This window comes from Pinus tabuliformis, chromosome 3_1 (genome assembly GCF_031772625.1).
Source record: "Pinus tabuliformis cultivar Carrire ecotype Pingquan chromosome 3_1, CPIR1, whole genome shotgun sequence".
In the NCBI taxonomy this organism is placed as follows: Eukaryota; Viridiplantae; Streptophyta; class Pinopsida; order Pinales; family Pinaceae; genus Pinus; species Pinus tabuliformis.
The window spans coordinates 485,916,098-485,942,830 of NC_142301.1; positions in this window are offsets into that span (position 1 = coordinate 485,916,098).

Consider the following 26,733-nt stretch of genomic DNA (forward strand, 5'->3'; position numbering starts at 1 on the left):
GAGTTTGGTCCAGTTCTACTCCGGAACCTTCCGAGCGTTGATATACACATTGCTCATATCCGCCTTAAAGTCTACAAATATCCATATACTATCATGTACCTTGGCTGATAGGTGTCACCGTTTGTGGATCCAAATCCATACACTCGCCTCCATGAGTATCCAAAATATCTTGATCTCGCGGATGCGTGTGGTGTGCCTTGTCGCCCAGAGCGACATGTATTTCGCTGCCTCTAGCAAGTCCTAGTCCAGGGGAGGAAGTTGACTATCCTTCAGAAATTCCCCTGCAATCAACAAGATGGATAAGAGCAACCACGTGTAATGGAAGGTATTACCTTGCTCATGAGCCTCCTTACAGTTCATGAGGAACTCCTCACAAAGGAACTATGCCTAGTTGAACTGTACCCCCTCGGCACATTGTTCGACCAACATGATGATTGTTGTTGGTACCTCGTTGTTGCGACATTTTCTCATCACTTTTCTTGCCAGCAACTGAGTGGCTACGCGCACCCCTTTGTCTTTAATGCTAGTAATCACATAGCTCGTCTGCTTCTTCTCTAACTTGTATTTCTTCTTCATGGCTTCTGTGAGTGCCAAGTCTCTGCTTTGGCCAGCTATTTCCATGGGGTCCCATCCCATATAGGGAAGGTTTGAAATCCTATGAATCAGCTCCGTTGTAATGGGAATCAACTCCTCCAGCCACAAGTACCCCTCATGATGATGAATATTGTGATTGGTTCCCAGTCAAAGTGCGGAATCCATAGTAGGTAGAGTAGCCCGGCCTCCTCCACCCTACACAGCCATTTCCATGGCTGCAGTGCTGCAACTACCCCCTCCTTGCTTTGTTTCATAAGTTGGCTAGTCTCCAGATGTGGGAACTTTTCCATGTCCATGAGGTCCCATTCTTCAAATCTCATCATGGGTACACGGCCCAGGACTGAACCCTGAAATAGAATTCCTTTTGGGAGGAGTGGGGTTTCGAGTGCCCTCTTAATGGGATCCATGTCCTAGGTTACTTTTACCTTCCCTTTCCATGGTGGGACATATTTGGGCAGTTTTGATATAGTGCACATTGTCTGAATGTCTTCCTCCATTTCTTCATTTGGTTCAATCTCTTCTACAAAGGCCTGAAGATCCTCCTCCTCATCATCTGTCTCAATATTAACGATCTTTCCCTTATCTTCCATAGACAATTTACTGAACTGCACATTTTTTGGAGACATACAGATCGGTCCTACTGCTTGTGGATCCTTTTGGGCCTCGGTTTCCGTGGCGATTTATGGATTTCCAATGCATCCCCTACCCGCAGCATAGACCTCTCTGCGGCTCCCTTGGTTTTTGACAACATTCGAATCAAGAAATCCTGTGTCTCCTTCAACAATGTTTCAAACCACAGACTTGCTCTCATTTTCCTCCAAATTCATCAAGTTCATACCCAATTGATAATGCAACAACTGAATTCTCAAAATGCCAAGGGTTGTTCAGTCGAGAGCCACCTGTGATTTAAAGGCCCTTTTGAATTCAAATTCAACTTTTCCACACATATTTGGCTCATTAATGTGAGAATGGCGGAAAATAGTCCCAAATCTAGTTCTAACATTATGTCTTAATTTCCCATCGTCCGCAACTTGTTGCCTTAAATTTGACATCTTGTCATGAACAATGACATCAACGATCATTTTCCAACCTAATTGCAAAGCAGCACAGCCCCTTATGCACAACTCGTGTGTCATACTGACCCTGCGCGCAGCTTCCGTGTCATGCAGCTCCCATATAGACTCTTTTATAGTCCCGCGCTCTCTTTCAATTGCTTGGAGCACTAAGATTATGCTTCCTATGGATAGCCAGGTGGTCTCACCACCAATGCGAGGCTTCAAGTCACCTTCCAACCCAGTCTGTGGGTCTTCCTTCATTATGCTTATGCCAGTCAGCGCCTCACATTCTTCCTTATGTGGTGCACTTTCCTGGTTACTTTTTCTGATAAGGTGCAGTCGTAGCCATGGTACCAAAGCTAGAAATTCTCGATGACATTATTCCAGTGCAGTGTTATGGCTGCCCATATGTTTTCCTATCCTTCGGTTTCTAGTTTTCTGATTTCCACGTCCATTAACATGCTTCTCTACTTTAGTTGTATCCGATCTATTTCAAGTTCGTGAAGCACAAGGTTCCCTCACTGCATGGCTTCTTGAATCTTCATATCATCATCCTCGCATAGCTGCTTAATCTCTTTTCTTTAGTCTACGCATGTTGTCCCAATTATGGGAGTTATTACGTGAGGATTCTTTTCTAAAGATATTCTGCTCGCTGTCTTCAGAATCGTTCCCACGCTTAGGTTCTTGTGCATGGCCCTATAGGCCCATCGGACCGCTGGCATGTGCAGGTGCCAATCAGTTCGTTCTGCTTGGTAAACTCTATTCATGATTCTGCATATCTTTATGGATGCTCCAACATGGAATATTTGTGGTGTGTGTTGCTTTTCCTGCTGCCGCATCTGGTTCTAATTTTCGATCCTTAGTCTAGGAGGTGCTTACACAACACACGTCTGCACCCATAGACACAAGTGGGCATGCAAGGTTCTTCATCATGGTTGCCTGGCTCTTGTTCAGCACTGGGACTTCCAAACTGTAAATGCATCCATCTTCTACACTTGCACCAATTTCCAATGGTCTTCTCATGTGTACTCCATTATCGTGCAGGTGTTGCGAGCAACACCCATTCCAGCGCATTGTACCATTGCTGTTCTAGTACTACACTTTCAAATTTGTCGAGGAATTCATCCACAACTATTACTCCATCATATGTTGGTAGTTCCCTTACCTCTGTCGTCATGCAATGCAGTGATCTAATCATCATGTTGCAATTTAGCGTTTTCACTTCGTGCAACCGGTTCTGCCAGCATTCTACTTCTTCGTCTGAGTTTGAAGTACCGGAACTGTCTCTCTCCAATGATATTCTCCCATATGCAGTTGGGTTCACCTAATCCTAGTCTCGCGTTGTTATCTGGTAAACACAATCTAGCTCATCGTCACTTTCATCTTCGCACACTGGTTTGGTGTAGCGCGCTCCTTCGGCTAGATCTAGCAGAACTACTACGCAAAGGGACTTTTTCTTGAATATCATCTTTTGCCTCTTCAGATTAATGACTCCATTCATATCAATGGCCTAGTCTATTCCTAGCAATGTGGGATAGGGGTTGCTGTCATTGACAATCTCTATTACTTCAAAGTTCGTCTGTGTGCTAGTGCCTTCGATATCAACTGTTACCCCTTGCAACCTCCCCATAGGAAAAATATTCTATTGGTTCACCATTCGTAATTGAATATGGGACCACTATAACACGGGCCTGCCCATGTGTTCCATGCCTGCTTTGGTAACACATTCACGTCCAAACCCGGGTCTAAGATTCCCTGATCCATTTCATACTCGCCAATCTGCGTCGTCAATCTCATTTCCCTCCTGGTGTGCAATGCATGCTTTCCCAGTTTCTAGACTACGCGTAGTTCTCCTACCCTTGTGCACCCGGTGATCAACTCCTGTAGTCCCCTCACTGCCTTATTGTCGTGCAACAGTTTCATACATGTCTCCAAAAAGGTTGTAAGCATAGAAGGATCTATCCCTGGCTCTAGTTAATCCTTACTACCTGAAGTGGAGGCCTCCGCGAAGCTCTTCTTAGCTTCCATGAACATCTCCTTTGTGCGTTCTAAGTCAAACTCAAGTTCCTTTGTAGGAGCCTTACAAACCCATGTATCTTCCATGGGCTGCTTCACCTTATCTACCCTTGTAGTCGCATTGCTTCTGAGCACTATGTTCACATTTGGGTCCTCTTCACGTGTTTCAGACCTCATCATTTGAATATTTTGAGTCAAAGTAAGCTAGAGTACCCCTTTCTCGCTCATTTGCACAATCAACGTAGGACAATCTATTGCTTCATGATCAAACTGAGCATAGTAAGAATAGGATATTCTCACTGGGTTGGTATAGTCAAGGGTGTAGTGCCCTGGTCCTCCGCAATTGTAACAAATTAACAGTCCATAGCGCCTTCCTAGTCCCATTCTTGCTTGTCCTCGACCTCGACCTTGAAAACCACCATGCGCCATTCCTGCCACTGGGTCGAGGGCTCACGTTTCTATCTGCATTTGATATGCTGGGGTCCGATCCATCATTAACTCGTAGCTATGACAAGTACACTCGTCATGGCCCACTGACCTACATAAATTACAAAATAGTTACTGGGGTGCCGTTGTATACTTCTGCAACAAATGACAATTATCCGTCGTGTGCTTTCCTCCTATCTGATAGATCGCACACCATAATGCGAGTGTCACACTTGGCCTTGCTTGTGCCTCTACTCTCAATGGCATTAGCCCCCCTCCTGCCAAGTAGTTCGCGAATATTAGATAGTGATCCTTGTCATGGCCCTGGTCCTTGCATTTTATGCACCGTACTTCCTCGCATGCCTCTAGCTACGGTGCCCTATCCTCCTTCAGGCTCTACATTTTCAGGCAGAGATTTTGTAATTGCGCATGGATTTGTTGAACTCCCAACCTCAAATCTTGTATTCATGTCTCATGCAACTTCGTCACCATTTCCAATGCTTCGGCCTAGGTAGAAAGTTTCTGTTGTGACAGCGCCATCCTCAGGTGCGGTGTTAGACATGCCACAAACTATGTGTGATCCTATACATCCGTGAGCATCATATTAGCCTTGCAGATCATACTCTTCAGCCATTGATCTAGATCACAGGGGGTCTCGACTAGAAGGAGTGTGATCTCTTTAAACTCGATGATTGACTGTGTCTTTGATTTCGGTCGGCTAAATTATTTGTTTAGCACATTCTGGATCTCTGATATTCCTACATTTGGGTGATCATCAGAGTGCTTTATATACCATGTCAATGCACAATCCTGCAATGCGTTCACAAATGTAGCCTTCTTAATGTTGTTGTCCGTGACCCCTTGTTCTTCCCACACTACTCTTACCATGAACCAGAATTGGTCCAGATCATCATTCCCAACTCCTCTAAATACGGGTAGCTTGATCACGCTCGCCATGCTGAACTGCAAGTTTGGTGGAGGTGGAGTGCGTGGAGATGAAGGTGAAGGAGGTGAAGCGGGTGATGGCATAAGTGGAGGTGGTAACTGCAGAATGCATTTCCTTATCAAACTGACCGCACTTCTCGGAGAGACCCAAGCGAGCTCTTCCTCACTCTCTTGCGAAGGTGAAATTAAGGGACTATTTCCTAATCTCTTGCTACCCTTGTAGATTTTTCTGATCCACGTCGTTCCAAACATTAATGTATTCGCATAACCCGGTTTTCACATAACACCATCTTAATCTAGGTTTTCAAAGATTTAATGTACTTACCTCATGGTCCCTTGAGAAAATTTCATTTTGCTTCACTGTAGCTCACAATTGTGTCTACGGAAAACTCAGTGATAAATCCCCCAATTATCCAGTTCTTCCAATGGTCCCAACTCACGCAATCTTATCTTCTAATGCTTCTAGTCTACGCACTAATTCCGGAGTCCACACTATTGGTTGGTTGAGCTTACACCTTACCTAGTTGTTGGCTAACCTCATGATCCACTCGTACAGTTTAGAAGGAAATTATGCGAAGAAGGTCTCATGGATTTCTGTATACACATAGCGATCTAGCCAGGTCTTTTCTCGGATACGTGCGAAGTTCTGTTTTCCTGTGTCACAAACTCATGAAGTTTCTTGTCCAACCACTCTTCAATTTATTCTTTGTTGGGTTCCAGTGGCATGACAACAAACATCCCTTAGGTAGATCACAGTCTTGTCAATGGAACCATTTGTTGGCTTGTTGGGGCCTGACTCAGGTTCAGAAGTGATTTAGCCAAACAAATCCTGAAACTATCAGCCCTTTCAGCAATATTCCATGATGCGCGGACTGAGGTCTCACCCGAGGTAGTATGGAAGGGTGATATAACCAGTTTTCTACACCCTATGGATGTCTTAATGAAGTCTAGTAAGTTCACAAACCGAACCCACGCACTTGCGCATCTTTGCACAGCTGTCTGTCCTTCACAACTTGTGCAACTGCTTCTGTGTAGCTCTGTAAAGCGCATGAAGATGTGTTGTCTAGATACTTATTCCTTACTATGTTATTATTATATATCTTAAATTAATTATGTGGGCCCAATATTCTCATTAATCATTCAACATTCATAACAAGTGCGCACAATCATAAAACTGTAAAGGGATGCATACATATAATAGAAGTTGTTATCTCAAAATCAAGCCCTGGAAGGCTGCAGACCAGGAAGACTTCAAGTAACTGTTTCAGACCAATCTTTTAGCTAAGGCTTAGCCTCCTTAGCCTGAGAGGGCTCTCTCAAAGGGTTTAAGATTTGTGATTGTGATTGAGATGGCTAACTCTTTTATGTAACAAATAGGAATGAGGCTGGTAAGATCTAAATTAACAAGCATCCATTGGGCTCATGGAGTCATATATCATTTAGCATCAACAGTGAATTGGTTTTGCAATGAAATCAAGGCATTCAGACTTCAATATATATAAGGTACAGTAGACACAACAAGGACAGCATATGAGTACATGAAAGAAGTTAGAACACAGCATGTGATTTCCAAGTAATCAAGTACTCATCAAACTGTAAATAACATAAAAGACAACAAGAGGAATGCATATACTGAAGTCACTATGATTCTTGAGCAGCAAAAAACCATCACTGTATTACTAAAGGAACAGAGTTTTTACATAAGCTTCACAACAGGCTTTTTACATAAACTTCCAACCTTTATTACATTTCACATCCTTCTATATATAGAGTTCTTCCTTCTACATTAAAGGAACTCGAGAACTACTTCTAATGACACCTATTTAGCTTTTAACTGCCTATTAAATATAACAAACTTCCACTAGACCTTCTAGACATCTAAATCAAATAGGACTCTAATTCCATAACAACCTTGGTCTACAATCATCCTCGTTCTCTAACATCTGGTTCCCTTCTGGTGGTGGTTGTGATGGACCTTCAATGCTTCATGTTGCTCTTCAATATCACATGTTTTCCAATGCCCTGAAACATAGGAAACTACCCCTTGTGTACCGGTCTTTAGTTTGCCTCAAGCTGTTCGGATCCAACGAAGTTCATCCTTTATCCTTTAATTACCCAAAATGGAGCTGACTGCCATATCCTTCATGTGTTGTCCACCGTTTTCATGCGTGGAAGCCAAAATTCTTGTAAACTGTTCCAGATATATTGAAGTGTGATAAATATGCTTACTTTATGATAAAAATCTAAAGTAATATTCATATGCATATGATCTCCACCTGTCTTGACCTGGTTGAATCTTAATAGCTTCAGCTGATATCTCGCATACCTTACAGATATTCACCTTTCAAAATTCCTGCTCATATTCAAAACTGGTTAATTGAAATTGGGTTGTTTAGCTTCAGCAGTTTCGTAGTGCACTACAAAACTGCTGAGCTTTAATCATCACCTTCAGCGGTTTCGTAGCGCACTACAAAACTGCTGAGTTGCTTCAAAAATCACAGTTTTAACCCAAAACTTTACTTATTTGAGCACTTTGTTGTTAAAATCTTCCTTAAACTGTTTCAAGTTTTTTCAAAACTGACATGGATGTTTGGTTCTTCAAAAAGGATTATACCAAGCGAAATCATCAAAACTTTGGGATATAGCCTTACTTGTGATGAGACTTCTTCATGGAGATTCTTGTAGCTGGCTCAACTGTATCTTTAAGTCTTCAACTTGTTTCTTCATGACTTTGATCCCAGACCTGAGGTTTGTATTGACTTTTCTAATGAACTGAGCTTCCTTTATTGCAGGAGTAGTCCAGCTATGAAACTGAACACTAAAATCCACCACTTCAGGAATTTGAAAATTTTGATCCTCCCACCGAGCTTGCATCTGATTAAAATAGGCTTCTTTAAGTGCAAATTTTCTAGCAGCCTTCTTTAATCTAGCGATTTCAAGGTTGGCCAATCTCAATTTCTTTTTCAAGTCTTCTATATTGTCTTCTTCTTGGGTGACAACTGCTTTGTCTTTATCCTTTCTTTCACGAGGTTGAGTCTCCTCCCCTTCTTTCTCTGCCCTTGGCGGTACCTCCTGTACTTGCTTGAACTTCCTAGTTATGGGTCTCCTGGGATTGAACACAAATTGTTAAACTTGCTCATCAAACTTGAGTCTCTTTGAGGCTTTAACTTTCTTTGTCTTCTCTTTTCCTGACTGCATCAAATCAGCTTGAACTAGTGGAGACTCTTCAATGTCAATTGCCTGCAATAAATCATTTAAATCTCCCTTCAAAACAGGACTTTCTTCAATAGCTACTGAATTACCCTTTTCTTTAGCCACCTGGCTCCTCATTATTCTTTTTTGAACTCCTCCACCAGTGCTTGATTCATGTGTAGTCTCTTTGCCCTGAGCTTTTTCTTTAATTGACTGCTGAGGTGTATCTTGAATAGTTAGTGGCTTTGCAGATTCTCCAACTTGTTTCCTTGCTTTTAACTTTGAAACCCCTTTGGCTCTTGTTTCTGCTTGAGGACTGGTTGTTATTGAAGGTTCTTTTGCCACTAGAGGGCTGAGACTGGTCTTACTCTTGAAACCAGACATGAATATGAATGTGTCCCAGTCTCTGCCTACCCTCTAGAGCTCGTGCAAAACCATTAACTTAACCAAGCCATGATGGAAAAGTGAAGTCTCACAAGCTTCTTTTCTCAGTTGTACCTTATCACACATTTTACTTAAACTGCGGAACAAGTACAAAGGTAGATCAATAGATGTTTTCCCTATGAAATGCAGTAGCAGTTTAAAACAGTATGAGTACACTTTGTTATATCTCCCTTCACAGGTCAGATACTTCTGTATACAGGTGAGTAAATGGGCATAAGATTCTTTGACATAACTTCTAGGAATGGATTTACTTAGATCTGAATCGACGAATTCCTGCTTTAGAAACTCCTTGCATGGGTTCATGTCAAACTTGAAATTTTTGAACCAATTTTCTTTCCCTCTTGGAATTTCTATCACTGTGGATATTATGTCTGGTGAGACTTGTAATTCCAGCATGCCAACCTTTGAATTTAACCCTGTGAAATTCAGTGCAAATTCTTTTGTCACCTGTGCATGACCTCCCTGGAGCTTCTTGCAAAAATTCCAACATCCAGCTTGTTTGAATGCCTGTTCGACCTCTTTATTCTTCAAGGTTATATCCAAGCCTACAGGCTCGTTTCTGAGACATTTACCTGATCGGTGGTCTTTCCTTTCCACTGATTCCTTCATGGAGATTCAGTGATCTGTGAACTAGAAATTCTAGCATTTCTCAAACTCGAAACTCTGCCTCACTTGAATGGATAGCTCGCTTGAATGGATACCTCACTTGAATGGTGATGTTTTCAAATTGAAATCTAGTAGATTTATTTCACATGCAAGGCCTACAAACATCATTAAAACCGAGCATACTTGGCCTTTCTTGGAACTTGGATTTCGTGTGTATCAATGCCCCTAGTGATTGCAATGATGGAGATAAGCGGTTGGAGATGAGGTATGGAGTACATAAACTGAAAATGAGTGACGTAGCCATAGGTTAATTTGATAGTTGAGGAAAGATTCGCTGCGGAATGCACGAATCTCCGATTTCGCAGCACGCTCAGTGTAAATTTTGAATAATGTGCTGCGAAATCACCTAAAACCCATCGCGCTACACAATCACCTAAAGGACCTTTGCGCTGCGAAAACACTTAAAAGGCTTTTGCGTTGTGAAACTGTTAAAAGGATTAATGCGCTGCGCAAATGCTTCAGAGTGGTTACATGCGCTACGCAATCACCTAAAAAGGCTGTTTGGTACATAATGATTTTGAAATCAAACTGACACATGGCTATGAGATGGATGATGAATGAGGGTGACCAATGATAGATAAGAATGCATGTTTGACTCAAGACCTTCTAAACTGAGACTCTAAGGAAAAACAAGTTTAGACTAACACTAACCTTTATCATCAATATGATAGAGAAATTTTTTTGGCATTAGAATTCTTAAGTGATAACAGAAGCATAGACACATAATATTCCAGAATCAACTTATCTTTTATTAATTCTCTGTCCAAGTACTATCCCAACTCTGCCCTACACACTGAGTTGTAGGGGTCCGCACACACAGCTACGAACTCTACCAGGCCTCTGCGCACTTAGTTGTAGAGCCTCTACCTACCACTATGACCCAATACACTTCAAATTTACTTCTACCTTCTAACCATGCCTTCGCATATATAGGTTACTTATCAAAACTAAGACTGACTTTAACCTTAGAGCCCCGCTTTATTTATACAATCCCATGGTCAGTGGACCATGGGTAGGCCGACACACTTTACATTAAATTACATTATCTTGGGGTGGACAACCATAGACTCTTGTGCTCCGTGCCCACATTTCATGGGGTCTTTACATTACACTTCTACCAAAATTTGGGCTTCAAGAACCAAAATCATGCTATGGGGGGATTCGCTGCCCAACACGCGCATCACCAAGTCAATGGTGTGGAAGCAATGTTTCTCTGGAACTTCTCTCTCAACTACATCCAAAAAGTGATCAACATTAGTTAAACCATCATAGTAAAGTAGATTTCTTATCTCTGATGATACACAGCGCAACAATTTGGTCATCATATTACAGCGTAGCGTAGATACTTCATGTACTCGATTCTGCTAGTGCTCCAGTTCTTAGTCTAAATCTGATGTACAAGAACTCTCATGGTCCCTGGTGGGCCCCAGTATTGTAGCAATAATGCTACAACTCCTGGAACTCCCTTCTTTAATTTTATCAACCCGGTAGTTCGTAACAAACTTGGAAGCGATGGTGCTGTATGCACAAGTACTAGCTCTTGCCGCAGCTGTCACTTGGTCAGCTGGCACAAGTCCGCTAGGGGCTCAAGCCAACTTCTATGAGCTCTTAGAAGAAGCTTTTTAATTGATGGATGAAAGCTAACTCAAAAGAAGCTAATCTACTTGCGGAAAGAAACTGAAAGCCAAAAAGAAACGCAAACCCTAGAAAACCCTAATACTACTAGCTAGTCCTACTGATGCAAAGGAGAGAATGCAAACTATGAAAAGAGATGCCATTACTTCTAGGAAGGTAAAATTCATTTGTCTAAGTTATCACTATCTGAAGAAAACATCTTTTTGTATTTTTGATTAAGTTATTAGAATTATCATGCATGTGCTTTTAACTAGCTTTTCACTGTGCAGAGGTGTATCAAGGAGGAGGAATGCTTGGAAAAGGTTGGGATGGTACAGAGAGGGTCTAAGGGATCCCTAACATTCTTTCCAAGAGTTTCACAAGGTCTGGATGCTATGCAACCAAGGTTATGGACTTCTACAGGAAGTCTGCAGGGGTTTCTACAGGATGTTCTATAATTCTTCTACAGGATGTTTCGAAATGGGATTTTGGAGCATGGATGGAGGGAAAAAGATGGAGGAATGAGTATGAAGGTGAAATAGGGGTGTGAAGAGGTCTAGGACTTGGTGGATGAGGCTAAGGAGCGATTGGATTTGTTCAAGGATGGATGAAACGATGTTGCACAAGAAGATGAGAATCATGGCAAAGTAAGCGGATGAGGCAAATGTAAGGTAAGGGTTATAAGTGAAGGGTGAAGCAGGTAGGTTGGATGGAGTATGGGTAGGTAAGGAAGGATAACAGGTACTCTGCAAGTGGTTCTTCAAACTGAACAAACAAAGACATGCAAGAAAACAAAGATCTAGTTATAAAACCTATGACCTAGTTACTTCACTCTAATCTGACCTAACAGCAAAAGGAAATGAACAGAAGTTTATTTGCAGTGAAACCATGTGAAACAACTATGAAACTAAGTGATCATAAACCTAATCATGCATCCAAACTGATATCAAGTTCTATGAATGAGATTCAAACACTAATGATTGCATGGTGAAGCAAAGAAAGTGTTTTTGTTTGGGACAGCACGGTTACTTCAACTCCAGCCCCTGATCCAATAAGGAAGAGGTGAAACCAAAAGCGTTTGCTGACCCTTTTTTGGAGCTGTTTCCTGTTATTATCCTACCAATATATTCTAAACATAAACAGCTACTTTAACCATCAAAAGAAATCCAAATAACAATGCAAGATTTAAATACAAATAGCAGATTTTATTCTAAGAATGCAGCAAAAACACATAAAGATAATCAAAGGAGGTATTGGGCACTTGAGATGGGCCCAACCCTAAGAGCTACAGCCTCCTAAGAGAGATTTAGAGCCGGTGCAAAGCTGGATTCATCTTTATTGATCAAGAAATGAAGAGTTACATCAAACTGTCCACAAGAAGAGCTTGAGAATGAGATGAAAGCAAAGCTAATCTATTGCCTACAAATCGAATTACAAAATGACTACAACAAGGCTATGAAATGACTAACTACTAGCTACTATCTACTGGCCAACTAGCTAACATCCACTGGCTAACCAAAATGAGGCCCTAAGCCTTCTTATTTATACAATTTGAGAACCCAGCAGTCCTCCTAAAAGTTAGGGACGTGGCTTCCCAAGACTTGTAGTTAACAGCAGTCCTACCTGACTTGCTTGGCTGCCCTTGTGCTGATTGATTCGGTGGCCCTTGAACTCCGAGCTGATGGTGGAGAATTCAAGGTAAGGGCCCATAAATGAAGGGGACACCTTCCTACAAATCCTCTAGCTTGTTCTCCCACGAATTTGGCTGCCAAGTGCTCATTAAGACCTTCAATTTTGTCTCCAAGTTGACCAAAAAGGCTCGAAGTTGAATGGCTGCCATGAGCTGCTGTGGCCTGTCATTGCTGCATGCATTGGTTTTTCTGATTGCATGTGGCTTGGCTGCTAATCTTTGATTGTTTTTTTCCTTGTGCAAGTGTCCTCTGGCCAGATCTAAGCTGCATGCATTTGTTTCCATGTTCAAATCTGCACCTTCAAGCTGCTGCTGCTGCAATGTCACAGAACCAGAACTTGTTTTCGCCATTTCTCCCAAATGGTAAAGAGGATTGATCTGAAACTTTCTGAGCATGTTTCTATCATCATGATGCATCTCCCATAGCAAAATCGTGATCAATGGATGCACGGATTTCGAGAAAAATGGAAAATGGCTGAAGATTTCAGAGGTCGATTTCTCAGAAACCGTGCATCGGAATCGGCTGAAACTGCTCGGGTAGGTTACCATCACTAATATGCATATCCCCATGAAACGAGTTTTGAAATGGATGCATGGATATGGAGAAAATGCAAAAATGGCTGATGGTGATGGACGTTGATTTCTTGGAAACCGTGCACCGGAATTGCATGAAATTGCTCAGGCATGTTTTCATCAACCTTGTACAATTCCCCATAAAACGGTTTGTCAAATGGATGCATGGTTTTCAAGTTATGGCAAAAACAAATTTTGTTCTAGGTATTTTTGCTTCAAGGCCTTTTACAAGTGTTTGCATGGAAGGAAAAACTGAGCTTGGGCTGTGATGCAGGTATGGAGATGATGGAGGAGGAGTTGGAAGATTGCATGAGGACTTCTGAACCCTTGAGGAAGCTACCATGTTCGCCAAACCACTTTTTGAAATCCATGTCTAGTTTCCCATAATTTCTACAGGAAGTTCCTGTAGAAGCACAATGAGAAGAACAATGAGGTGGAAAAAATGATGGAGAAAGGCAAGGGATGGACACACGAGTGCTTGTAGGCCTAATCAATAGATTCCCACCATCAGATTCCGTTTTAGACTTGAATTTGGTTCGTCCAAAGGTTCTACAGGATGTTTCCTGTAGAAATACAGAGCTTCCTGTAGAAGGCACAAGAAAAATTCCTTTAACCTTGATTTGAGTGCTCCTCCTGTCATGAAACGTCCTTCTTGCAACCTGCAATTAGCCAATGGAATTATTTTTATTTTTCTTTTTCTTTTTCTCTTTTTTTTTTTTTTTTTTTTTTGAAAAACAACTAGGGCGCCTCATGGAGGTTTTCACCCTAATTGCCTGCCCTGGGCGCCTCCAAGGGAGGTTTTCACCCAGAGATCTTATTCTCTTTTATCTTTTTTTTTCAACCCATTGACCGCCTCATGGAGGTTTTCAATCAATGAGCCAATCTAAGGCGCCTCTGAGGAGGTTTTCACCTTAGATTTCTATTTTCCTCTTTTTTCATTTTTTTCTTTTTCTTTTTTCTCTTTTTTTTTCTTTTTTTTTTCTACCCTACCCTACTTGAAAAAAAAAATCGTTCTCAAGTATAAGAATACTTCCAATGGAGCCATGTGCACATCGAGATTAGAGACAAAATGATGTGGAGGCTCGAAATGCATGCTTGGATAGGTATCCAGATCTCAGAGACCAAATGATCTGACCTTGAAGGGATCAAACATAGCTGAGGAAGAGAGTACTGCTGCAACTTAGTGACTGTCTGGAACCATGTCTCAATATAGCTTTGATATCCTTGGTCCTTTTGTTGATCTGGATCATTCTTCATGTCACCTTCTATCATGACTTTCTCATCTTCCTCCTTTTGCTGATCTTTCTCTTGAATACATGGAAGATTTGATGGTAACCATGAGGAAACTCTCTCGATCTTTGATTCTGATCTATTCTCTTCATCAAGTGCAGCCCATGGTTCTTTGATCTCCTCTTTTGAATCTTATTTTTCCTTTGGCCCTTCAATGTTGTCAATATAATCTCTGTTTTGCAACACTCTTCCTGAGCTTTGGTGAACATCATTGAGCTCAAGAGGAGTCATTTGCACATGTTGTGCCTCAACTTTGCAATTGGGTTGAGCTACTCCATTGTATGGCTTTGGAAATGGTACGGGTAGTTGAGTGGAGGTGTGAAATTGAGATGGAGATGGATGGCATTGCGGTTGGGTAGGCATTTGGGGTTGCCTTGGTGGAGGAGGAGGCGATGGTTGTGGATGAGCAGGTGGTGGAGGAAAATGAGCGGGATGAGAATTGTACTGGGGCCTCCACTCCTGATAAGGTGCATTCCACTGAGGCTGTGGCTGAGCATAAGAGTGAAATGAATGAGCAACTAGTTGGGCGTAATATGGATCTGTGAAGGAACAAGGAGGAGGTGTGAACCATGAAGGGTGAGCAGGGGGACCCCAAGAGGGTATGGAAGTGGTTTGATAGGGGTCATAATAGGTCTGGGATGTACCTTGCATTCCCTGCTGGTAGGGTATGGGTCCATGTGGCCTCCTTTGGTTCATATAACAGAGTGATTCAGTGGCTCCTTTAGCTCTCTGGTATGCAGCTTTGATTCTGGGTAAGGAAGGGCACTGATCTGTAGGATGGTATTCTTCACAGATGAAACACACTTCTAGGGAGTGCATTGGACATTCGTTCCTAGGATGCTTTCTAGTCCATCTGGGACAAAAGATGACCAAAGCCCTCTTGGCTTCCTCTTGCTTCTTTTGGATCCACAAGGTATCTAATTGCATGGCAAGAAACTGCCTCATATCACTCTTGAAATCTTCTATCTGATCTTCAAATTCTTCTTTGGACAAGGGACTGCTCCCAACATTTCTGCTTGTAGCCATTTGCTCCAGAGGAATGGTTTCTTCTTCTCCCCTAGAGGTTCTTTAAATATGCCTTGATGTCCATCCAGGGGTTCTTCTTAGTCACAGCCATCGAAGAAGAGAGAAGGTTGGCTGTGTGAAGCAATGGGGGGTGTTGTGCAATCATTTTTCTAACTTATCTCTACTCCTACAAGGCATGAAATGAAATCTTTTTGGTTGGTTTTTGCATTTTTCTTCTTGTACCTGCAAAACTAAAATAGGTTGAACTACAACTAACTATCTTGCTAAAATGAAAATGCGAAATTGAAATGAAAGAAGGAAAGGACTAATCTATTTTGCTCAAATGAAATTGCAGGAATGAAATGCTAGTCTACGCTTGTAGAATTGAAATGCTAATCTACGCTTGCAGAAATGAAATTGCGGAATTGAAATGCTAATCTATGAAAGCGAGAAATGCTAATCTACTTTCGCATAAACGAAATTGCATAATGGAAATGAAATAAACTACTTCGCGGAAGATTGTAGTGGAAAATAGAAGAAAAGCGACAATCACCAATACTCTGACGCTTCCCCGGCAACGGCGCCAAAAAGATGGTGGGTTCCAGTATTGTAGCAATAATGCTACAACTCCTGGAGCTTCCTATCTCTAATTTTATCAACCCGGTAGTTCGTAACAAACTTGGAAGCGACGGTGTTGTATGCACAAGTACTAGCTCTTGTTGCAGCTGTCACTTGGTCAGCTGGCACAAGTCCGCTAGGGCTCAAGCCAACTTCTATATGCTCTTAGAAGAAGCTTTCTAAATGATGGACGAAGACTATCTCAAAGGAAATTGACCTACTTTGTAATAATGAATTGAAAGCCAACAAAACAGGGAAACCCTAGTAAACCCTAATCTGGCTAGTCTAATCTCTATGATGCAATGGTGGGAGTGCAAACTTCTAGAAATGATGCCATTACTTCAAGTGATATGAGATGCATGAATTCAAGCTACTTCTACTGAAAAGAACATTGTTTTTGGATTTCTGCTTAAGTGGTTGGGGTTATTACGATTTTGTTTCTTATTAGGGTTTGACTGTGCAGGGGTAGTTCGAAGGAAAGAAAGCTTGGGCAAGGTCAGGAGGGCTAGGAGAGGTTCCAGAGGATCCAAAACATCATTCCATAGAAGTCCACAACGTTTAGGTGCTCGGCAACCGAGGTTGCAGGTTTCTACAGGATGTCTGCAGGGGATCCTACAGGAAGCTTGGGAGTTCTACAGGAAGTCTGCTAACTTCTACAGGATGTTCTGTGGTTGGAGTTTTGGGTGATGGAGGAGTGGAGGAGTTGTATGGGTGGATAGGTAGGATGGAAAGGGAGCTTATGATGGCTCAGGGACAGAGATATGAGATGAGGAAAGAGTGCTTGCAGCTAGTTGGAGAATGGAAGGGTGGAAGCAATGAAAAGTCAAAGAAAGATGGAGCTACGTGAACAGTAGAAGTGTTGGAAGGCAAACGATCTGAACAGAGGTTGGGTAGGTGGCTTTAGGCGCGGTTGAGAAGAAGAAGAAGGTAACAGAGTGATGCAACGCAGTGTAAAGTAAACAAATCTGCACAAAACCGAGAATTCATCAATTTATCCTAACTTTGTTATTAAATCAACGAACAGCAATGTATACTTCAGAGAAAAATCGTGCATGGAGTTGGAATGAGGAAATACTACTCAAGATCGGAATGCATGGATGGATCTACAATTGAAATTACTGTGTTGCAGCTTGAATGAAAGTGTATGACTGCGTTTTTGGTGGCTGGTACGGTCTACACCCCCAATCTCTAAACAGAGATGGCAGTGAGTGCACTGTCAGCCTTTTCTTGGAGCTCTAATGAATGCTGATCCTCCTACTCTAATATAAGCAATTAAAAGCACTTGAACCATAAACTAATCCTACTCAATCACATAAGAGAAATCAAATCAGCAGACTGTAATTTCTAAATGCATGTCAAAACAGAGGAATAAAGTGCTGAAAAGAAAGACAAGTAACAATACAAGGAAGAGGAGGTCTATTGCTCTCAGGTTGGGCCCTAACCTGAGAGCTATAGCTCCCTTAAAAACTTAGAATTGAATCAAAAGCTATCTGCCTTTATTGAAAAATCATGAGTCTAATATCATGCCAAAACTGGCTTACAAAAAGCAAAAACCGAGCTGTAGCTCGTGCTTAGAAATTGCAACAATAGTTCAAAAGTTCAAAAAGCTCCTATCAAAGGCTACGGCCTTAATATTTATACATGATGAGGATCAAGCTGGCTTCCTCAATTAATGGAGCTCGGTTGTCCAACTAAAAGTTAAACTACTGTAAACTGTTGTTCCTGTAGAACCTGTTGGCTACCTTTAAGCTCGGTGGGGAGAGCTGTTGGAGCTCGGAGTTAGGGTGGAGATCACGAGGGAGGTTATTTAAGGCTGTAGACAACCTCCCTATAAACCTGCAATGCCACCTTTGCTGTCTCCTTGTCTCCTTCTGCATGGTCTTTGCTCCCTTTAATGCCAAAAAACCTGAAATCATCATGTATTAGCCACATAGATATAATGCCTGCCCTTCTTCCTACAAATAACACGAATATACCAAGAAATGAATGCATAAGTGATAAAAGATGAAGGGTTGAGCAAGGTAAGTAGGCCAAATGAGCCCAATTTGTTACCAAAAATTGGGGCTCATCAGTCCCATGCAATATGTTTGTCTGCTATCGTATTCACCCAATCCTAATCTCGTGTTGTTATCTTGTAAATCTGGTCCAAATCATCATCACTTTCGTAATCACGAACCAGTTTAGCATAGCGTGGTCCTTCTACAGGGTACAGGGGCACTACTACGTAGAGCAATTTCTTCTCCAATATCATCTTTCACTTCTTCATATTGATTACCCCATTCATGCCAGTGGCCTAATCAATCCCAAGGATAGCAGGGTAGGGATTGCTGTCATCCACAATCTCTATCACTTCAAAATCATCTAGTGCGCTCGTGCCTTTAATATCAACTGTTACCCCCTACAACCTCCCCATTGGGATAATTTTTTGTTGAATCGCCATCCTTAACTTATTCAGAGACCTCTATAGTGCAGGTCTCCCCATTCACTCCCACGTCTATTTCGTCATAACGTTCGCATCCGACCCCAAATCTAAAATAACTTTGTCCATCATATATTCGCCTATTTGTGCAGCAAGCCTCATCTCATGCCCTGTTCTCGTCTTATGTATGCCAATATTTTTTACTGCATGCAGTCCATCAGTACCATTTTCCTTCATATTACACCTATTGATCAGCTCTTGCAGTCCCTTCATAGCCTTGCTATCGCGTAGCAATTTCATGCAGGTCTCCAAAAACATGGTAATCATTGACAGGTCCATTTCTTTAGCATGCTTCTCCTGACTCCCTGAGGTAGAGGCCTCAACAAAACATTGTGTTAATTCCATAAATGTTTCTTTTTCACATTCTAGATCAAATCTGGTCTCCTTTTCTGGCATTTTGTGGACCCATAGACCTTCTTAAGGCTCTTCTCACTAGTCATTGCCCCACTCTGCAACACAATATTTACCTTAGGATCTTCCTTACGAGGCTCAACCCTCATCATTTGTAGTTTCTGAGTCAATTGTCGAGGTTGTGCCACCTTCTCGTGTCTTTTAGCCAACAATATAGGGTAGTCCTTAATTTCATGGTCAAAATAAGTACAATAGCGGCATGACAGACATGTCAGATTCAGGCAGTCTCACGTGTAGTGTCCTAGTCCTCCATAATTATAACAAATAACCTACCCTCGACCTCTACCAAGTCCTCCTCCACCTCAACCTCGTCCACACCCCTGATACTCACCTCGTGCTCCTCTAGTGCCTTTGTCCGGAGGCCACGTTTCTACCTACACCCTGTATGTAGGTGTCCTGTCCATGTGGTGCAGGTAAATTCTCAGTGTAGACACAAACTATTCCTCTAGCCTGAGAGAGTGGGTCTAGCTGCAAACAAATAATCTATGGAAAATAATCTTAGATTGGAATCAATTAAGAGGGCCTACCTCTTAGAAGGCTATTCTACATGGTGATGATCCTGCTTCCTCACTCCACCTATCTTCCGTTTCCTTCCTTCGAATACTTGAAACAAGAAAACAACAACAACAACAAATGTGATAGCACACAATATTGTATTCAACCTACTTAATAGGTCAAGTAACATTAAGCCATAAAGATGTAAAATGAAACTTCATGTAGGAAATCAATCAATAGTTGCATTTATATAACTCAGAAAGAGATTAAAACCAGTGCCTTGACGTTGCTGGTCTCCTCCAACATATCTGGGTTACCACACTTTTGCTAGCACTTCATTGATAGCCCCAAAAATGGATGTTTTAAGGCCTCTTTCCCTCTCGTCTCAAACCAAACCAAAATCACACTATTCTCCTTCAAACATACACTAGAAAGCTACAAGCTATAGATGACTTGTTGGTTATTCAAACTTGCTCCAAAACTCCAATTTGTTTTTGCTTGGGAAAAAGAGAGGTTTATATAGATTGGATTTATGGGATATGGTTCCCCTCATCATGGGAGAAGGTCTTAACTCTTAATGTTGTTCCATCCTAAAGGGGAAAGGAGCCCAAATTGATTTCCTCATATATATTTGGCCCAACTGTTGTGGGGAAAAGTATCCGATGCGCATGACCCTATCCCTACTCTAAAGGTGACAGTCTTTAGCAACAACTGAAAGTAAAGCTTTGATGTTTTCCTTTATGAAAGTACAGAGAGGGGGAAGAAATGATCAACCAACCTGGTATCCTTCGCTTAGTCAATCTTGATCCTCTCTCTTTGTCTCTTGTTCCCAGTTCCTTGCTCTCTTTGCCGGTCCAGCTACACACAAGCCCTGCACAAAACGAGAGAGGAAACTACAAGATACAAGTACTCATAACTGATGCATGGATTAGAGTGAATCAAATATACATGTAAATACAATACATCAATGCAATACAAGTATATAGGAGAACATGCAAAACTTTATTGATAGAAGTAACAGGGTTCTGAGAAAGTTACAACCAATGATGGCTCCAATCCAGCAGCACCTCCCCAGCAGCAAGAACTCTCCTCTTCACCTCTAGTAAAACAATCACCCAATAGCTCTAACTGTAATCCAACAGCACCTCCTTGCTTTACACAAAATTCCAGCCTCCCTAGACCTCATAGAAGAGCTCTATATATAGGAGAGAAGAAGAAAGGATGAGTCAGCTTGAGACTGACATGAAGCTGCCTTGTGTCCTCTCCCTCTTCAGTTAATCTTCAGTTCTTGAGTCCACTTGGAGATCCTTGCTTACACATGGTGATCAAGTACCTCTTACTCATCACAGGGCGAATCTCATGAACCAAGTGTCAGTTTGGAAGCTTCCTGGGCAGTTGACACCTTGCAGGATGACTGTGCCACTTGGCCAATCTCGCCCAGCGCAGGTAGCCTTCATTACTTTTGACTTCGAGCGCAGGTACAGAGTGGGACAGTTGCATTACAGCGCAGAAGCTCAGTTAAGCAGCTGACATGATCCAAAATAAGCCTGTTTTGAAGTGTTTTCAGGTGGAGAACTGATTGGGAGTGCTGTTGTTTGATGACCTTGTTCCTTTAGGGGAAAGAACAACATGTTTAGGGACTGAGGATCCCTGTAATTATTGACATTCCATGCTCCATGATGCGAGGCACAAAAATGTCTATAACAGTTGCCCCCTAAAGTATGAGGCCGTTTATCGGGTGAAATGCTTTATCTAGAGGATCCGAAGTTCGTTCCAGTGCTGAGGAGAGTGCCCTGTAATACAATACAATACAATACATTATTTTTCATTCATCATTATTCTCATGATCTAGCTGAGGCGGGCATTCCCATGCTCAGCTTTTTATAAATACATTTTGGTACATATGACAGACGATCGTCTGAATATAGACTGATAATTTTCTGCTGAAATTATCATCCTTTGAGTAGGATGATCATCTGCTGCAATGATGTACATGGCAAATGCTTTTATATTTCCTGAATATATATCGCAGCCCGGATGGATGAAACTAGATCCGGGGTCTTCAAACTCGTTCGATCTTCACTCTAAGTACAAGTCGATCCATGTGAGAATTGCGCTGAAGTCGAACATGGAAAGACATCGCTTGATTACCGGTCAATAATGTAAACCGTTAACAAGCGCGAGAGGAATCACCAATAATGACGATGACCCTCAAGGTACTGCAGTACAATTCACGTGGCGTGAATAAAGGACTTGGCGTCGAACGCCACGCAAAATCTTCTGGTCGAAGGTCATTGATGTATACCTGTCACCGGAAGTGAGAAACTTGTCATTGAGGCATGCAAGCTTCAAAGTACTGATGGGGGTGTTCCTAGATCAACTTCTTGGATAATGAGCTGAAGTCGACAAGAAGCGATCCGTCAAAGGAGGGCCTTAATGAATCCCACATCAATGACACGGAACGGAGCTAATGACTTTAGTGGAGGTGAAAACAAATTGTGACATATGATTCAGGGTGGCGATCATGAATGGATGAAGGATAATGTATGGCAGTGGATGGGACACGGTTGACACTTTCAGAATGACCCCTCTTGAACATATAACGACACTGATGCGATGGATCGGTAGCATTACCCCAAACATGGATGGTGTGGCGAGGACCATGGTGATCAGACCGGTGAATGAAACAACCCAACCCGATGCGATACGGAGGAAAAGTGTCATGTTCAAGAGTGACTTGCTACCATTAAACTTTGAATGTTCTCCCAATTTTTCCCCAGTCATTTCTGACCAGTACCTCTTTATTTTTGTCAAGCTTGAGGAGGATAACATATGCTTGTTCTATAACCTGCCCTTCGGGCAAGCCCATCGCTATGATTTAACGAGCCTAGCGATAGGGAAACTCATTCTCGTCTAAAGACAAGTTTGTCGCTATTTAATCATTTTAACGAGTCTAACGACAAGGAAAACTCGGTCCTTTTCATTTTTAGAGAGTCTGAAAAGGTACAGAAAGTCAACTCCATAATTCCTTTTTCGTCAACAAATCCCTTAAGTCCGAAAAAGTATAAAACAATACAGAAGGGATGGCTGTTCGGTACTTTTAACGAGCCGAACAAGACAAGCGCTCGATCCTTTTGTGCAATAATCCCTCAGGTCCAAAAAGATTAAAATTTAGAGGAGGGATAGCGTTCCGGTCATTTAACGAGCTGGAAGGCCAAAACTCGGCAAACTTTTCATATTTTACGAGTCAGTGAAAAGAGCTGAAAGAAGACTCGTCTTTTGAGGAACGAGTGATAAACAGGGATAGCTACTGATTCCAGGTACAGGTTGGAATTTTCCAATCACGGCAGTGTCGCAAGGATGGCTAGGTGAAATCACTCTTCGCAGCTGTTTCTCAAAAGAGGTAAACACACAAATGGAAGTGAATGATCGGCCAAATGAACAGTGGAGGTGATGGATGAAAACACGATCAAGGTTCTTATGGCTGATGAATTTACGATCTCAAAAGGTTATTTACCGGTTCATTTTTTCCATGAGCTTGAACTCTGAGGGAAACTTTTGCTCACACTTTTCTATTTTTTAACGAGCATAAATTCAGTCCTAAAACTGCTCGGATTTGCGTTTATTTTTTAACGAGCATGAACTATATGCTAAAACTGCTCGATATACCAGTCATATGAAGAACGCCTCTCGTAAGGACCAATTTTTATAGAGCTTATGCCTTACCACAGCTGTGCTCACTTTTGGCAAATTTTACTTTTGCCCCACAGGCTTTCTTTCATGCAAGTTTGGACACGGCTAATCTTAAAACCAGATAAATAACCGCCCCTAGCTTGCACTCCAGAAAGTTTGCATGCCCCCAGGTATAGGATAGAATTTCGAGGCTGCCCCTCCTCTCCCCTACTTCAGCTTTTCTTTGGGTGTTCACTTTTATTTGTCATCTTGCTAATCTAATGCTAACGATACTTGTCTTCTCGTTATTTTAAGGGGTCTTACGCAGTACTCAGGCTTCCCGTCGGCCCACTTTTAACAAACAGCTATTTATGACAATAGAAGAACACTACTCAAAGATAAAACATTGGTATTATTGAGGGAGGCTTGCCTCTTTCTTATTATTCCAAAGACGGTTCGATTTGCTGCCGCAGATCAATCTCTTTCTTCGGCGGTGCCTATCATTGGGTTGTCCTAAGATGGTTACCCTCTGTCACAACAATACGGTCTCCTTCTTAGTAGACTGCCCCTGCTTATCCTTCAAAACATATGTTTCGATGGGCGAGGCTTGAATTTAAAGATGGTGACTACTTGTTGTAATAAGGGAATTCCTACTTGGGCATTGCCCACTTTTTTAGACAAAGGTGAATGATTCCCAAACACATAACTTTAACAAAAGATCATTATTCCAGAACAACCCCACTTCCTACGGACGGGGTACGGACTAGTCATGTTCTTCTGCGGAAATTCTGTCTTATACCCGGAGTTTCTTCTGCCCGAAGCAGACCAGGGTGCATGCCCCCTGGGTCCTAGTCTTTCTTTCCGAATCACTCGCGCTCATCGGGAAGGAGGACTGGGGGCGGAGGCGAATCTTGAGTGAATAGACCATTTAGGATTGGTATTTGACTATTTGCGATGCGAGATCCCGGAAATGAAAGTTGGTCTACGAGCTTGACCACCCTTCCTTCATGTGGAAAACACATTACTCTAAAGAGTGAGGAGACTATCGCTCCCATGCAATAAATATAGTCGCGTCCAAGGAGTAGGTTATAATCCAAGGGTCCTTGAACTACCAACACGTTCATCCTGACGGTCTTCCCCTTCAATGTAACAGGTACATCGGGGAGGATCCCTAATGGTCGACTGGTTCCTTTATCAAAACCTGAGAGATTTCTCAACTCAGGTAAAAGCGTCGGGGAACCCAGTGCTTTCCAAGCAACAGAGGAAAGGATACTCACAGACGCCCCTTTATCAATGATAGTACCCGCCATAATCATTCTATAGATCTGGACAATGATTCTGAATGGTACACTGGCTGGTAACCGGGGTCTGCCTAGTTGATTCCAATCAAAGGATACAACCAGGTTGCTTGGCGGTGGGACCGAATATACGGCCGGATATGACTCTGATGATGTTCCTTCCTGCGATAAAGGAATGGGCGCATTTCCCTGATGCTCATCAGAGTCGGTGCTGATGAAAAGAACCTGGATGGTGTCATCCTTGTTCTCATCAGTGAGGGTGTCGCATGAAGACGACTCTTCGGCGACGGTGTCATTTGAAGACGGGTCTTCAATGACGGGGTCATTGGACGATAGAACCTCTGAAGGGAGAACCGGGCCAACTGCCGTATCGACCTTTAGACTTTCGTCTAGTCTAGATTCAGTAGGTTCATTCTCAATGACCGACACTTCAGCTGACCACTTGAGTGGTTCAACCGGATTTTCAACTATCGAGGGATTAGGCGCGAGTTTTTGATATCCAGGTGGAAGTCGCACCGGTGACACCGGGCGATCTTCCAAAACTCTCTTGGCCTCATCTAAGAATGGACATTTGTGAATGGCATGATGACCTTCACACAATAGACAGGGTGATCTTGGTCCCCTTCTTCGTCCTTCACTCTCGCTAGTTGACGGAATGCAATCAACTTGACAACCAGAGGTTGATGCTACCGGATTGTGCAACCTTGGGGACCAGTCCCTTAGTATCCGGGGAATACAAGGACAATCACGATGGAAATGGATCCCTTTGCAAATGACACATGGCGATTTAGGCCCGGTCGGTGCGGTGTGTGGGTTTTTGTCAGCTTTCTTCTGCTTGCCCCCAGTCGCCTTCGCTAGAGGCTCCTTCTGCTTCTTTTCTTTCTTCTTCTTTTCCTTCTTCTCCTTGGGAGGCTGACTTTTGCCGGCTCTACCTTGTGAAGATGAAGGATCAGAGGAAGTATCATAAGAAGTGGAAGGCTGGTGGGTAGTTCTAGATTGTTCTGACTGTTGATTCGAATGCTCAGGATTAGTGGCGATCTGGACTACATTAGTTGAAAAGAGCCATACAGGAAGGCCGATTGTCAATCCTGGAAGCGACAATGTAGCCATATGAGGTGCACCAACATCTCCCCAAGAGGAGAAGGGATTTGGACTTCCGCCAAGGTTACTTCCTTGGTTGGTGGGCTCCATACTTTTCAACTGAAAGATCAACGTGGGAATAACAGGTGATTATGTTCCGCTTTAAAATAAATTTTATTAACGACGCTTTTAGACAAAAACTTGCTTTTTCATGTTTTAAGAGTCGAGAAAAAGCTAAAGATGACTCTAGTCGCCTTCGATGTATTAACGAGCCCGAAGTGACAAATGCTCGGTTGGACTTTTTCAGTTATAGAGTTTGAAAAAGGCCAAAAGAAACTGCTCTGGAGATCTAGGCAGAGGGTGTGCCAAACCTTTCGCGAAACCACAGAATACTTTTTACGGTACGGGTGGTCGATCTTCGTGAATGCTGTGTTCACTGCATCGCGATCAGTAGGGCGGCCGACACGGTTTCCTAAGGATAAAGGATAAAAGCCTATAGGGGTCTCCCAATATACGCGACGGTACGCGGGAGCTCAAGTCCGTGTTAGTGCCACCGACTCTCAGGAGGAATCACCCACCTTCGTAGAGATCGACAGTCACTATGTTTAACGACGCCGGAACACGTCTCTACCTAGACCTCTAGATGTTTGCGTTAAATTCCAAAGCGTTGTTATGTAAATTGAGTTTATTTTAATGTTGATCTTTCTTAACAATTTGCCTTTCAGGTTCGCCACGAGATGTATATATACAACTTCCTATATGCAATCTAAGAATGAGAAGCAAATCTTTTCAATCTTTCAACTTTGAAAACCTTAATCTACTTGAGGGAAAAGAAGGACACAACTTTTTCCACAGATCAAAAAACACACACTAACATGCACATCTTCCTAAATCGTCAAGCATACAGTCAAATGCAAAATGCACAATGCATGTATTTCTTTTCGTTATCCTTAATGTTGATGCTAGACAAAAAGGAAACTATTGTATGATTTTGAATCTAATTTCAAGTAGAAATAAACAAGCTTGTCCACAATCAAAAAGACACCTTATGATAGACTTGTTTAAAAACACAGGAAATGTATAGATTCAAACCATGAAATGCAAATTAAACAAACTCAAACAGCTATGAACAGTAATAAAACTAGCTCATAAGATCACAAAGACACTTTT